At 45.1% G+C, this 14,191-nt stretch overlaps 1 protein-coding gene across 3 annotated transcripts in view; it reads right to left on the bottom strand.

Moving 5' to 3' along the window:
• Positions 1 to 5,776, bottom strand: part of GPAM (glycerol-3-phosphate acyltransferase, mitochondrial) — a 73,322-nt gene extending 67,546 nt beyond the window's left edge. For 2 of the 3 annotated variants that reach the window (XM_079899890.1, XM_079899891.1), the window contains exon 1: positions 2,540 to 2,747. The gene's annotated coding sequence lies outside the window, so the exon portion shown is untranslated. Of the gene's footprint in view, positions 1 to 2,539; positions 2,748 to 5,686 lie in introns of those variants that run through there. The other variant, XM_079899892.1, reaches the window with a different exon arrangement.
• Positions 5,777 to 14,191: the final 8,415 nt, after the last annotated feature.

The raw sequence follows: 14,191 nt of genomic DNA, 5'->3' as shown, positions 1-14,191 counted from the left end.
ACTCTCTGCAGGTTTAGCCTCCCCAGCACCTCCCAGAACTGGCTTTGTCTGGAAAAAATGCTAACCAGCTCCTTACAAGAGCCGTCACTGAAGCCCCTGCCAGAAGGCTCACAATAGACACCGTGTACAGTGCGAAAGGAACACGGTGCTCCTCGGAGGCTGAGGGGGTGAGGAAGGGGGCAGCCTTGGGCACACTCATGGCAGCCAGAGAAGATGATGGGCCCACCCCCAAATCCTCAGCTCCCTGCTCTCCTCCCAGCCTGCTTGTGCATGGAATTTCACCACCAGAGATGACCGCCCCAGGTGGGTTAGTCATCCAGGATCGACGTGTAGGAACCTGGGGGAGAAAGACACAGAGAGCCTCTTATCTGGCCCCTCCCACCCCAGCATCCCTGGGAAGGGGTTAGGGATTTTCATCTGATAGAAAAGATCCCAGGGGAGTGAGGATACTGGGCTCCAGCTGGGGAGTAGGAAGGAGGTGCTGGAGAAAAGGGATTCTAGGAGACAGAATCGGCCAATTCTTCCTCCTACCCTCCCTGAGCTTGGGCCCAGCCTCTCTCCAGCAGTGGAGGCCGCTGGGTAGAAGAGCACTGGACAGGGAGTCAGGAGGCTCCCATTTGATCTGGCTCTATCCTGCTGTGGGTCAAGGAATCATAAAACACCAGCGAGCAGCAACTCAGTCTTAGGAATCATTCAGTTCTTCAAAGAGGGCTTTCTTGACTAGCTTTCCACCCCCATCCAGATCAGGTCCTTTGTTCTTTTTCTCATCACAGATGGGGATGACCTATTTATTTGTGTGATATTTTTACTGCCTATCACCTCCCACCCCGTTTACCTGTAACCTCCAGGAGAGCAGGGAGCTTTCTCTGCCTCATTCTCCACTATAGCCCAACGCCTCGCACACAGTAGGCACACACCGCTATTAATGAAAGCAGAATCTCTATTCGCAAAGTAACCCCATGAGAGAAGTATTATACCTATTTTACAGATGAGGAACTTGGGGCTTAGACAATTTAAATAACAAGGTGAAAAAGCAAACTCCAGCAATGGATCTGAATGACCCTTCCCCCATGCTGCACTACTCTTCTAACCAAGATTAGCAGACTGGGGAGATCCCCTTAACCTGCGGGCTTTGGCTTAGGTTTTGGGGGCTGTGATGTTCTAGAACCAGATGCCCAAGACATCTGGGAGAGAGGAGGAACAGGAGAGGGATGGCTCTAGAACAGAGGACAGCTCAGAGCTGTGTCCCCGGGCAGGTGCCCGGTCTTACCAAGCCTGGTGCTAGATCAGGGTCCAGGAAGCATAACCCTGTGTCCTGGGCTTCTCCTCTACCTCTTGATATTTCTCTTGAAATTATGAGGGGGAAGCAGGATTCACTTTGATGAACTTCTCAGACCAATTACTCTGAAGAGTCTCAAGAAACACAATAGGGCCTCAGTAGAGAAAACTCCCTGGGAACCACGAAGCAGTCAGCAAGAAGAACGATCTTCCATCCTGTGGAGCAGTTTTGAGACCAAGCCTTGACAGCATCCTGCCGCAGCTAACAAAGCAGGGACAATCCGTATACAAACACTCAAGAGTTAAGACAACACAGATGGAAACATTTGGAGATTAAGACAGCCACCAAGACTAGAGAAAGGAAACGCAGTTGGCATGGCTATCTCTTAACCTAAAATACATAGGGAAAAATCAGTTTTAAGCATAGCCATTCAGCATAAAAGTATTCTTTTCCAGTTAATGCCAAAATAAAATCGTTTTTCTTATTTTTGTATCATATCCTCCCCTCCTCAACCACCTCCAGCTAAACCTAACAATTAGAGAGGACGGAATCCATACTGTCATCTCCCTTTCACCTTCATTCCAAGTGACTAAGTCCCTGCTGGCACTGCAAGGAGCCCAGCTTCCATCCGTAGCAAGGACGTCCTTTGACGTCAAGCTCTGTCTGCCCACCTCAAGCTCAAGAAACACCACCGAGGTGGGACTATAATGAGGATGAGAATGGACAAGTCACATCAGGTGCAGATCCCAGACAACGTGGGAGACAAATTCTCCTAAACAAGGAGCTTGGTCCCACTCTTCCTTCTCTGATGCCAACGTCACGAGGATTGGTACCACCAAGTAGGACTTTGAGGATCAGATGTGACAACGTTTCAAGCTGAAGTAACTGGATTTCTCATAAAGTGTGCAGACCCTCTCAGGACTTCGGGGTTCTGAGCCAGCGGGAAGGATGACAAGGAGGCCAAGGGGGCAGCTAGACCTGGGGAAGGATTTCATGGGGGCAAAACACGCAGACCCGAACGATACCTCACGATCGCGCTTACAGCTCTGTCCAGCTGCAGACAGCTCATTCCTTGGCTCTGCCGTTCTGTAGAATTCCAAGATTCTGAGTTCTCTTTCCTTCCACTTCCTTCCTCCACTTTCTCTGCCTTTCCTGCTTTCCATTTTACTGCCCCAGCCCTTTCCCCACCCCCATTTCTAATGTCTTGACATCCTAAGAAATTAGACCAACAGCCCCAGAAAAAAAAAATTTTTTTAATACCTGTATCCTTGACTTTGTGCTGTTTGAGGACTTATTTCCAACCAGTTGATTAGCAAAGCTGATGGAGACTCTGGAGAAAACAGCCCCAGCCTGAGTGTGGGGCTGAATGAAAATCTCTTCAGGGTGCTTGTTTGTACGGCCAAAGACTGAAGGACTTTGGGTGCTCGGTAGTAACCTCAGAAAAAGTCCCCGGGCAGCAGCAACTCTCCCAGCACAGTTTCGAAACACCACAGGAGGAGGAAGCCCTCTTTAATCAAATAATAACCAGTCAGAGATAAGGCCTTCTAGGCCGAGCTCAGCCAGCCAATCACACGCTTCCTCCCGACCCGCAAAGGCAAACAGACCCAGGGCTGAGTCTGAGTTTCAGGGCTTTTTATAATTTAATGATGCTGCCGCTGGTGTCTTCTTGGCTTTGCCTGGCGGGACTTTCTGACTGGGAAGTGAAGCCCCAAGCTCAGGAACCTCGTTGTCAGTGGAAGCACCTGGCCCAGGGGCTGCAGCTGAGGACCCTGAGCGATCACGTGGCACCCAGCTCCCTGCACAGATGCTTCCACATCACCAAGAGGACCCTTGAAGCAGGCTTGGGTCAGCAGGGGGTGAGCATATTTGACACCAGCTGTGCAACTCATTGACTGTGACCCTGAAGAGGTGGTGGAGACCCCAGTGACTCGCCCTCACATGTTGGAGATGCTTCTCGTGCATTTCCTAGGGGTCCTTGATTAGCGGTGACTTCGAGCTTTTCTTTACTCTTCAGCCTTCCCAATCACCCTCCCCTTCCAATGCTATCAGTGCTCTATTAGGCCACAGAGGTATCATAAAGAGGGTGGGTTCTGGAAGCTTAGCAGGCCTGGGAGTGAATAATGGCCCTCCATCTCTCCAGCCCTGAACATGCCTCTTAGCCCCTCCCTCGTTGCTGCAAGGATTAAATGAGAGAACTCTGCCACTTCCCGTGAGGTTGTTACGGGCCCTGAGGAGGTGTAATCAAACCCTTAAGAGGTATTGATATATTAGAGGTCAATATCTAAAGGAACTTAAGAAGAACCCCTTTGTTAGGTGAATAACACTAAGCATCGGCAGAATCCATTTTAGGGCATTTCATCACCCCCGCCTGTTAGCAGTCATTCCCCCTCCCCATACCCCAACCTCCCCATCAGCCATTCAACAATATTTATTTGGCGTCTCTCACTGGGCGAGCACCAAGGTGAGTTCCCCACCCTCACGAAACAATGTTACAGCACAGGAGGCAGCCGTTTTATTAGAGTCCTCAGTGCATGGAGGCAGGACAGTGAAGGGGGCTCTGTCACGGGGGATTTGGCCCCGTCCAAAGGGGACAAGGGAGAAACCAGCAACAGCGCGCGGGAAATGGACTCAAGTCGGGGGGCCAAGTGTAGCCAAACTTTCCCCAAGGGAACTCCCTACGGGTATCAGACCAGGGGATAAAAGAGGAAAAGCAGAGTTGTATCGCCACTCCTTTTAAAAAAATATGTAACAGCCTCATGAAGATTAATTCCCATACCATACAATTCTCCCATTGAAAGTACACCACTCAGTGATTGCTAGTGTATTCACACAGCTGTACAGAATGAATTCCAGAACATTTCATCACCCCACAAAGAAACTCCTTCTCATTAGCAGTCATTCCGCATCCCCTGCCCTCCATTCCCACCTCTGCCAGCTCTTGGCAACCACCAATCTACTTTGTCTCCCACGACTTGCCTATTCTGAACATTTCACATCAATGGAATCATACACTATTTGACTTTTGTGACTGGCTTCTTTCACTTGCCACAATGTTTTCAAGGTTCACTTCATTGCTTTTTATTGCTGAATAATATTCCAGTGTAAGAATATACAACAATTTGTTTTTCCATTCATCCACTGATGGACATTTGGATGGCTTCCACTTTTTTGCTGTTACAAATAATGCTGTATGGACATTCTCCACTCCCTTTTATCCACAAATTCACAATCTCATAGCAGGGAAATAAGAAGGAAGCAAAGCAGGTGAGAGAAGTAGCTTTTGAAGGACATCTCTCTAGCCAGAAGAGAGAATATCACAACAGTAGCTGCGCGTGATATTTCCACAAATTTTCACAACACATAAAGCACTGTCATACATTCCCTCTCGTGTAATCCTCCCCTCAAGCCTAGGGATGAGGGAGGTATTATTTTTATTGCCATTTTAAAGATAAGATCATAAAGAATAAGAAAGTTTGGGTAACTGGCCAGAAGTCACCCAGCCAAGAACTGAGGCAGAATTAGGTTCTGCGTTCTTTGTACTGCAGCTCTTCACACACAAAACGGCTTTATTCTTCTCTTACATACTCAGACTTGGCTTCCAGGAAGCGTAGTCCAAGGGAAAAAAAAAGAAGAAGAAGAAAGAAAGAAAAAGAGATTTGACATTATTTATGGAGAAAGTGGTAATTAGGCCAACAAATAGTTGTTACTGTCTGCATTTTAAAAATTTGTACTTAAGGCTCAAAAAGATTAAATATCTTATAAGGCACAGAGCTAGTGAGCCAGTCATTGCTGATTTAAAGGCAGCTAGGTGGTCCCCAAACACAGGCTAGATCATCTTGCTTTCTTCCTAACATCTAACCAAGAGCAGTAACATGGCTGTTCAGATGGAAGGAAGGGTAGCTTTGGAGGGGGCACTGCAGATGAGGGTGGGCCTGGGTGAAGAAGATGCCGTCCACAGCATGGGGTGTGGAAGGGGATAAGGGAACATGCGAGTCTGAAGATGCAGAGACGGCTATGAAGACAAGAGCAGGAGGAAAGAAACAGAGAACGTGGGGAGAGTCCAGCTGAAAGGCTGGCCAAGTCCCCAGGTTGTCCCGTGGCCAGGAATGTTTCATCGAAACCCTTACGGGCACTTGACAAACAATATGAACAGATGTTCTGAGTGGAATGGTGTGGGAAAGATATCAACCAGAGACAGAGCTAGAGAATCCATCCAGCTTCTTATCACCTGTCCAGACCTAACCAAAGAGCACAGTCCTGTACCACGGGAGAGGGATCCTCCCAGAAGCAGGAGGACAAAGATCTCCATGGGGGGAGATGAGGCCAAGCAGGCCAGGTGAGCACAGGAGATGGGAACAGACACAGCTCACCTCCCAGGTGGAGATTCCAGGGCAAAGTACTTCTTACCTGGGAGTAGGGATCACAGCGTGAACAGCAGGAGTGTGGGCATGCCGGAGGTCTGGAACCAGCCAGGCGTCTCATGGCTCTTGATTCATTGCACCAAGACCATGCCAACTTTATTGGGTTTCCTTGGGCCTGTTACTTGTAGAATTCAGTACACAGCAGGCAAAACACTGTCAGAAAAATTCAGTTAGAAAATCTCTCTAAGGTTAGACCATCTATAAGATCTGAGCCATCTATAAGATCCACTTCTGGAAAATGAAAGGCTCTCTTTAGATCTCCTCCTGCATCAGAGCACCAGGGATTGGGCACCAGGATACAGAACGAGGCAAGCACTTATCAGTACGTTCATCTTAGTGGCAAAAAATACAATATTTTTTGGCACCTACCAGATAGGTGACCAGGTCCCGGACAGTTGCCTTCCCTGTCACATTTTCTCTTCACAAAAACCTGTAGGGTAGGAATACTTGTACCCATTTCACGGGATGAAAGAGTAGAACTCAGAGAGGTTAACCAGCTCGCTTGAGGTCACACCGTTAATACGTGGCAGAGAAGGAACTTGAGGCTAAGGTCATCTGACTCCAAAGCCCATGACCTTTCTGTTATTTCACGTTACCACTTTCTTCTTAGATTCATTTTTTTCTGTTTCTGACAAGCTGCCACTTATTCCCATTCTTCCTTCAGTGATTTTTCTAGCGCTCCCAAAATCATTTGTGTGCATGTGTGCATATATAACATGTATGCATCTAGGTTCGTGCTCCTACATATCTGTGAGAATACATATCTGTTTACATATATTCACATGTAAGCCTCCTTGCTTTTATGTACGTGTGTTCTGTTGCCTTCAGAGAAGGGTACAAGTGCCGTTGCTTTTAACTTCCTTGAGGCTGTCTGTCCTGAGACGGTTGATGGCATCGATTGTGTGTCAGCTACTGAGCAGAGAATTTGGCTCCTGTGACCAAGGTTATTTCCCTACTGCAGGCATCTTCTGAGGACCTGGTCCTGGAAGGGGGCTTTCCTAAGTGTCCCTGAACGGGACGCTCAGGCTTAAGATTCTCAAAAATAGAATTTTCAACAAGAGAAGATCAGAGAATTATGGCCCAAACCTAGAACCAGCAAAAGGCAAATGCTGGTCCACTTTGGAATGGTTCTACCTGCTTTCCAAAGTCCTCTCATATTTATTTTCATCGTGACAAACCTTTCAGAGCCAGCAATCGTCAACTCCATTTCACATAAAGGGATTAAAACTCCAGCAATCTTGCTTGGATATGACGCTCCTGATTTCTGTACCACCATCAGCTGTGTGGTCCTGGGCCGGTCCCTTAAGCACTCCACCCTTCTACTCATCTTTATTTGTTTATTTATTTTTGGTCTGCATGGCGCGGCTTGCGAAATCTTAGTTTCCCAACCAGGGATCGAACCTGGGCCCACAGCAGTGAAAGTGCAGAGTCCTTACCACTGGACCACCAGAGAATTCCCCTATCTCCTCGTCATTAAAACAGAAGTGCTCCGTAGTGTTGCTGTAAGCGTTGGCTGTGTTAAGATATGTAAACTCTTAGAACAGAGCGCGGCACATGCCAAGCTCACAATAAATGTTGGCAATGTACCCTCTCAGTCCTGGTGTCCCCTGGAGGTGCCCGACAACTCTGCAGCCCACAGAGCTTCAAGCCCTGGCTTCCCGCTTCTCAAGACGATCCATCTAGTAGTGGTCGGTCCAGGTTTTTGTTCACACAAGCGAGTGTGCTCTATGATCTTAGCCTCTTCTCATTTCAACAGTTGATCGTTGAATATTCAAGGCAATCCTCCCTTGAATGGGAACTTTCAATGCCTCCTCAGTTTGTCTGTGTACTGGGATTAGGCCCCTGAAACCACAGACTCTGGAGCCAGATGGCCTGTCTTCAAATCGCAGCTCTGCCACTTATAGGCTATGTGACCATGGTCACATCACTCTACTGTTTTGTGCCTTAGCTTTCTCATCTGTAAAATGGGGATAATAATGGTGCTCATAGGGTCATTGTGAGGATCAAATGAGTTAACTTACGTAAAGTTCTAAGAACAGCTCCTGGATGGGACTTCCCTGGTGGTCCAGTGAGTAAGACTCCATGCTCCCAATGCAGGAGGCCTGGGTTCCATCCCTGGTCTGGGAACTAGATCCTGCATGCATGCCGCGACTAAGGAGCCTGCATGTCACAAGTAAGATCCCGAGTGCTGCAACTAAGACCCAATAAAACCAAAAAAAAAAAAAAAAAAAACCCAAAAGTAAAAACCAGCTCCTGGTATATTAAAGTCTATATTAGTATTATCATCATGACTCATTTTTACTACAGATTTTTTTTAATTTTAATTATGGTAAAATACATATAGCATAATATTTACCATTATTACTATTTAAAAAAATTTTATTGAAATATAGTTGATGCACAATATTACATAAGTTAGAGGTATACCATATATAATTCACAATTTATAGTTATTATAAAATATTGGCTATATTCCCTGAATTGTACAATATATCCTTATAGCTTATTTTAAACATAATAGTTTGTACCTCTTAATCTCCTACCCTTATATTGCCCCTCCCCCTTTCCCTTCATCATCATCATTTTTTTGTTTATTTGTTTTTTGGAAGGGTTTTTTGTTTGTTTTTTTACATCTTTGTTGAAGTATAATTGCTTTACAATATTGTGTTAGTTTCTGCTGTATAACAAAGTGAATCAGCTATATGTATACATACATCCCCATATCCCCTCCCTCTTGCATCTCCCTCCCAACCCCCCATCCCACCCCTCTAGGTGGTCACAAAGCACAGAGCTGATCTTCCTGTGCTATGAGGCTGCTTCCCACTAGCTATCTATTTTACATTTGGTAGTGTATATATGTCAATGCTACTCTCTCTCTTTGTCCCAGCCTCCCCTTCCCCCCACTGTGTCCTCAAGTCCATTCTCTACATCTGCGTCTTTATTCCTACCCTGCCACTTGGTTCATCAGTACTATTTTTCTAGATTCCATATGTATGTGTTAGCATCCGGTATTTGTTTTTCTCTTTCTGACTTACTTCACTCTGTGTGACAGACATCTACCTCACTACAAATAACTCAATTTCATTCCTTTTTATGGCTGAGTAATATTCCATTGTATATATGTGCCACATCTTCTTTATCCATTCATCTGTCAATGGACATTTAGGTTGCTTCCATGTCCTGGCTATTGTAAATAGTGCTGCAATGAACATGTCTCTTTTTGAATTATGGTTTTCTCAGGGTGTATGCCCAGTAGTGGGCTTGCTGGGTCATATGGTAGTTCTATTTTTAGTTTTTTAAGGAACCTCCATACTGTTCTCCATAGTGGCTGTATCAATTTACATTCCCACCAACAGTGCAGGAGGGTTCCCTTTTCTCCACAGCCTCTCCAGCATTTATCATCATCATCATTTTTAAGTGTACAGTTCAGTGGCATCACGTACATTCACATTATTGTGCAAACATCACCACCATCCCTCCACAGAACATTTTCCATCTTGCAAAATTCAAACTCTGTACCCATTAAACAACAACTCCTCATTTCCCCGCCTCCCAGGCCCTAGAAACCATTGTGCTACTTTCTGTCTGTGTGAGTTTGACTACTCTAGGTACCTCATGTAAGTGGAATTGTACAGTATTTGTTCTTTTGTAACTGGCTTATTTCCCTTAGCTTTAATGTCTTCAAGGTACATTCAAGTTGTAGCCTGTGTCAGAATTTCCTTCCTTTTTAAGGCTGTACAATATTGTATGTATAAACCACATTGTGTTTATACATTCATCCATCCATGGACACTTGCATTGCTTCCATCTTTTGGCTGTTGTGAATAATGCTGTTATGAACATGGGCGTACAACATCTTACTGAGTCCCTGATTTCAGTTCTTTTGGGAATATACCCAGAAGTGGAATTGCTGGATCATGTCATAATTCTGTGTTTAATTTTTCGAGGAACTACCAAACTGTTTTCTGTACCATTTTACATCCCCACTAACAGCGTTCAAGGGTTCCCATTTCTCTACATTCTCCCAAACACTTGTTATTTTCTGGGATTTTTTTGTTTGTCTGTTTTGTTTTGGTTTTTTTCATAGTAGCCATCCTGATGGGTAAGAGACGGTATCTCATGGTGGTTTTGATTTGCATTGTCCTAACGATTAGCAATGCTGGGCATCCATTTATGTGCCTATTGGCCATTTGTACATCTTCTTGGGAGAAATGTCTATTCAAGCCCTTTGCCCATTTTAAAATCAGGTTGTTTGTTTTTTTGTTGTTGAGTTTTCATCACGATTCCTAAGCACTGACCCCTGTAATTTATATTATTTGGAGCTTGGTATCATTCAGAAAATAAAAATTGCTCATTTTCCAAATGGCTTACAAGGAAAAAACCAACTGAAAATTGCTGACAGAAAATAAAAGGAAAGGCCAAGCTATTGAATTCAGTGCCTTTTCTTCTTTGCACTTGTACAAACCCTGAGACACAAGGGGATTAGCATGAAATAGTGTTTGCAACCAGAATAAAAACACTTCCTGCTGCTGAATGATCGTCCAGGGAATTTTATATGAATGGCCAGTACTCTGAGGGAATTAATACAGATCTTGAGACATAAAGACCATTAGTGATAATATGAACTGATAAGACTGACGAAATTCAACTCAAAAGGTCAGTAATTGGAAATTATAAAAGCTACCACACCACCAAGTCAAAAGTGTATAAAAAAAGATGCAAGACCTGTGTGTGTGCAAGACAGATTTTATATGTTTGTGTGATGTTATGTGTAGATTGTGTAAGAAAGAAAGAATATATGTGTTAAAAAATTCAGGTAATGTAATTTAATTCTATTCAAAAGAAGAATAATTGGGCAATTCAAGAATTGGGATTCTGTTTGGTCCTTTGTTACCGAGACTAATTATGTAAGGAAGCATTTCTCCCTTGATATAGATCCTGAACATATGAAAATGTCCCTGCATTTCATGGCAGAAAACCAAATTCACTAAATATCATTTTCCGTGCAAAGTGTCCTATGAAAGCAGAACTAACACACACAACTAATATGTTTCTTAGTTTTTCTAATTAGACTGGAAAGTCTGGGGTCAGAAATCATGCTTTGGGGTTCTTTTATTTTCCTCCACATTGCCTAGCAAAGATCATACACATTATAATATGAACAAGACTGTGGTTAGCTACTAGACTAAGCACTCTATATAAAACTCTAACAGCCCTGCAGGATAGATATCATTATGCCCATTTGACAGATAAGAAAATTGAGGTTCAGGAAATTTAAATGCATGATACTAGTATTGTGGATATGTTTTAAAAGAAGAACAGCATCCTTGTTCTTCAGAGACATATACTAAAATACTCACCAGTGAAATTATATGATGTTGGGGATTTGCTCCAAAATAATACAAGATGGTGGAGCTAGATGAGGCTAAAGGTGAAACAATATTTGCCGTGAGCCGATAATTGTTGAAGCTGGTTGATGTGTGTGTTCATGGTCTATTATATGATTTGTTATTCTATTTTTTCATGTTTTTTCTTTTTTTTTTTTTATGATGAATGGAAAGAAAAGACTTCCTACTACCACATCGTGCTTTACAGAGCTTAACAGATATATGGTAATGAAGTGAATGGCTTTGCCATTGTTGTGCCTCACCATGGATATAAGCAGGACTTCCGTTGTTAGGAGCCCCACACAAAGTCACACATACTTCTACAGGTTTGTTTTTTGAAATGACTCATCAGACTACAAGGCCCTTCAATATTGTAAGCTTGTTGATGACCCACATGATTACTGTTCCTGACATGGAGCCTCATGGTCGGTAGGCACTTGGTGAATGTCGAATGGATGGAGGCATCACATGGGCATGGGGAAGGCTGAAATGATGCAGAACACCTGGCACACACGCCTATCATATTGCCTAATGGGAACATCCCAAGCTTTCCTCCAGGGATCCCTCTTTGAACCACCAGCACACATCGCTCCCCACAATTTCAAACTGCTCCATCACTCACCTGTTATTATTACCTTTGCCATTATTTAACACACATTCCCTCACTCAGGTGTGCATGTTTGGTCTTCCCAGCTAGATCATGAGCTCCCTGAGGGATGGGAACAATGTTCCTCAGATCTCTGTAGCCTCCAGGCCGAGCGTGGAACCTGACACAGGGTGTGCAGGCAAACATTGCACGTTGTGGCAGCCACAGAGGTGCACAGCTCAGCTTCACCTTCAAGAGAACCTGCTGCAGGAGCATGGTTGACTGACAGCCTCTAGGTGCGCCCCTTTGGACCACTGCACATTCCCACCAAGGCCACACTTCCCCCAGGCTGCTGCTGGCTAGTGGCTGGGCACAACGGGGGCCCTAGAGCCAGTCCTTTCCTGCCCCCCGGGGCATTCCTCCATTAGTCCAGCAGAGACGTTCCAGAGCTGCACTGTGGTCTGAGGCTCTTCCTACCCAATGCTCCCTTCCCTCTCTCCTTTCACAGGATTCAGACCTGCATCCTGGTCCAAGGCCTGCCTACACTTCTACTCACTCTCCCTTTATCCTTCGGAAGCATCACCCCCGATAAATCTCGTCCACATCTACTCCTTTAGCACCTGTTTCTCCGAGGACCCCAACAATTAAAGTGCCTGAGCTCCACCAACGCCCAGGGGCTTCCATACTTCCTTACACGTGAAAAAGATGCTACTGATCTCCCAGTTTACATTGGAAGCAGTGTAAATAAATTAAATAAATTCTGCACCGCACTAAGCTGTTCTCTTCTATGCTGAAGCCACAAGCTACAGTAGAGTCAATCAGGGCCCCCTATTCAGTTACATATGACCATTGTGACCTTGAGCAAAGCGTTTTCCTTCATGGTGCCTTATTTTCTTTATTCTTTAAATGAGGCTAATAAGATCTTCCTTATGTTGAAATAAATTTCTAGGCCCAAGATGGAGACACTCCTGTCTGGGGTGTCATGGTCAGCAAACTGAATCTTAGATGATGTTCATTTCCCTGTAAATGCTCTGCTTGTATAACCACTCACCAATCCCCAGGCACCAAGCCACCTCTGGGCTCTATACTTATTTCCTTTTCCCTTATTAATGAAGGTCATCAATGGGCAGAGGATGGGAGGGGAAGGAAAAGGGATTTGCAGAGCACAGGAATTAGAACCCAGAGGCTGAAGGGGAGTGGGGAGCCGTTTCCCACTGGAAATATAAAAGAAGGCTTGGAAGATATGTGGTAAAGGATTACCAGGCCTGGCATAAAAAAGCCAGGTTGCACCCTGAACCCATATGACCTTGGGCACGCCACTCTCCCTCCCTTGAGCGTTTCCATAAAAGGCAGTTGGAAGCCTAAATGACCTCCAAATCCCTTTATGTGCAGACATCCATGATCCTTTCTAACCCAGCCAGCATCTTCCTCCTTTACTTCTTGTGGACCCTCTCCTGATGCCTCTATAAGAAAATGACTTAGGGTGTTTCCGTAAATGTGGTCTCTGCATAAAGAAGAGTCCGTTAAACATGAACTTTTACTCCTTAAGGACAATTAGTTCGGGGGATGAAGGAGCATAACAGAATTTGTTTCTCTGTTCTGTGCTTTCCAACTAAGCCCTGAGGCCTCTCTCCTGCTTCACCCTCCCCTGGCACCTCGCCTTCCTGGATCCCAGCCATTGGCTGTCCTTGTTCTTCTCTTGCTCAATTGATTCACCTAATGGGCTGTGAGGCCAGAGCCCCTTCGGCTCCTACAGTCACCAAGTGGCCTTGGCTTTTAGCTCTCTGGCCTCCCACCAGGGAGAAGCCAACAAGACTAACCTCTCAAGTGATTTCTTCCTTGTTGTGCTGGTCCCCATGGCTGAAGAAGATGGATTGAGCCAGGCAAACAAGACATGAACTAAAGATACTCATTGAACAGTTGGCTCTCATCCTGCCGCTGCAAGCGGACAGGCAGAGGTCAAGGTTCCCACCCCCACCCCCAACCATCGCCCAATGACACACCAAGGACAGCTACATGGTGACTTTTGGAACCACAAACAGTTCGGATCAATTTGTCCTGAAGACTTATTGGGCAACCACACTACCCTCTTCCCCCTTTGTCTGCCTTGCCGTGAGGCTCCCTGCTGACCCCACCGCCTGCTCAGACAGGCAAGAACACCAGACCCTCAATTACAAGAGACCATATGACCGAGCATAGCTCAACTAATTGACCACCTCCCATTGTTATCAGGAGAAGACATGAGCAGTGCCATAGCTGCCTCACTAATCAGTTCCAGATCTTTTCAAACAGAACCTTTCATTCAAAAGGTTAATCTTACCACTGGACTGAGATATATTGCTGGTAACAGTAATCAAATGATAGATGATGGGCAGCTGGAAATATTCCTTAAACAAAAGAGTACAGTAGGGTCATTTTGACCACTCTGCTTAGCATTTTAAAAAACAAGCATCGTTTTGTGTTCCTGCATTCTGTAAAGATGTCTAAATCAATAGTCTTAGCAATCCTTACACATTCT

The sequence above is a fragment of the Stenella coeruleoalba genome (assembly GCF_951394435.1).
Source record: "Stenella coeruleoalba genome assembly, chromosome: 16".
In the NCBI taxonomy this organism is placed as follows: Eukaryota; Metazoa; Chordata; class Mammalia; order Artiodactyla; family Delphinidae; genus Stenella; species Stenella coeruleoalba.
This window is presented reverse-complemented; position numbering and strand designations above follow the sequence as displayed.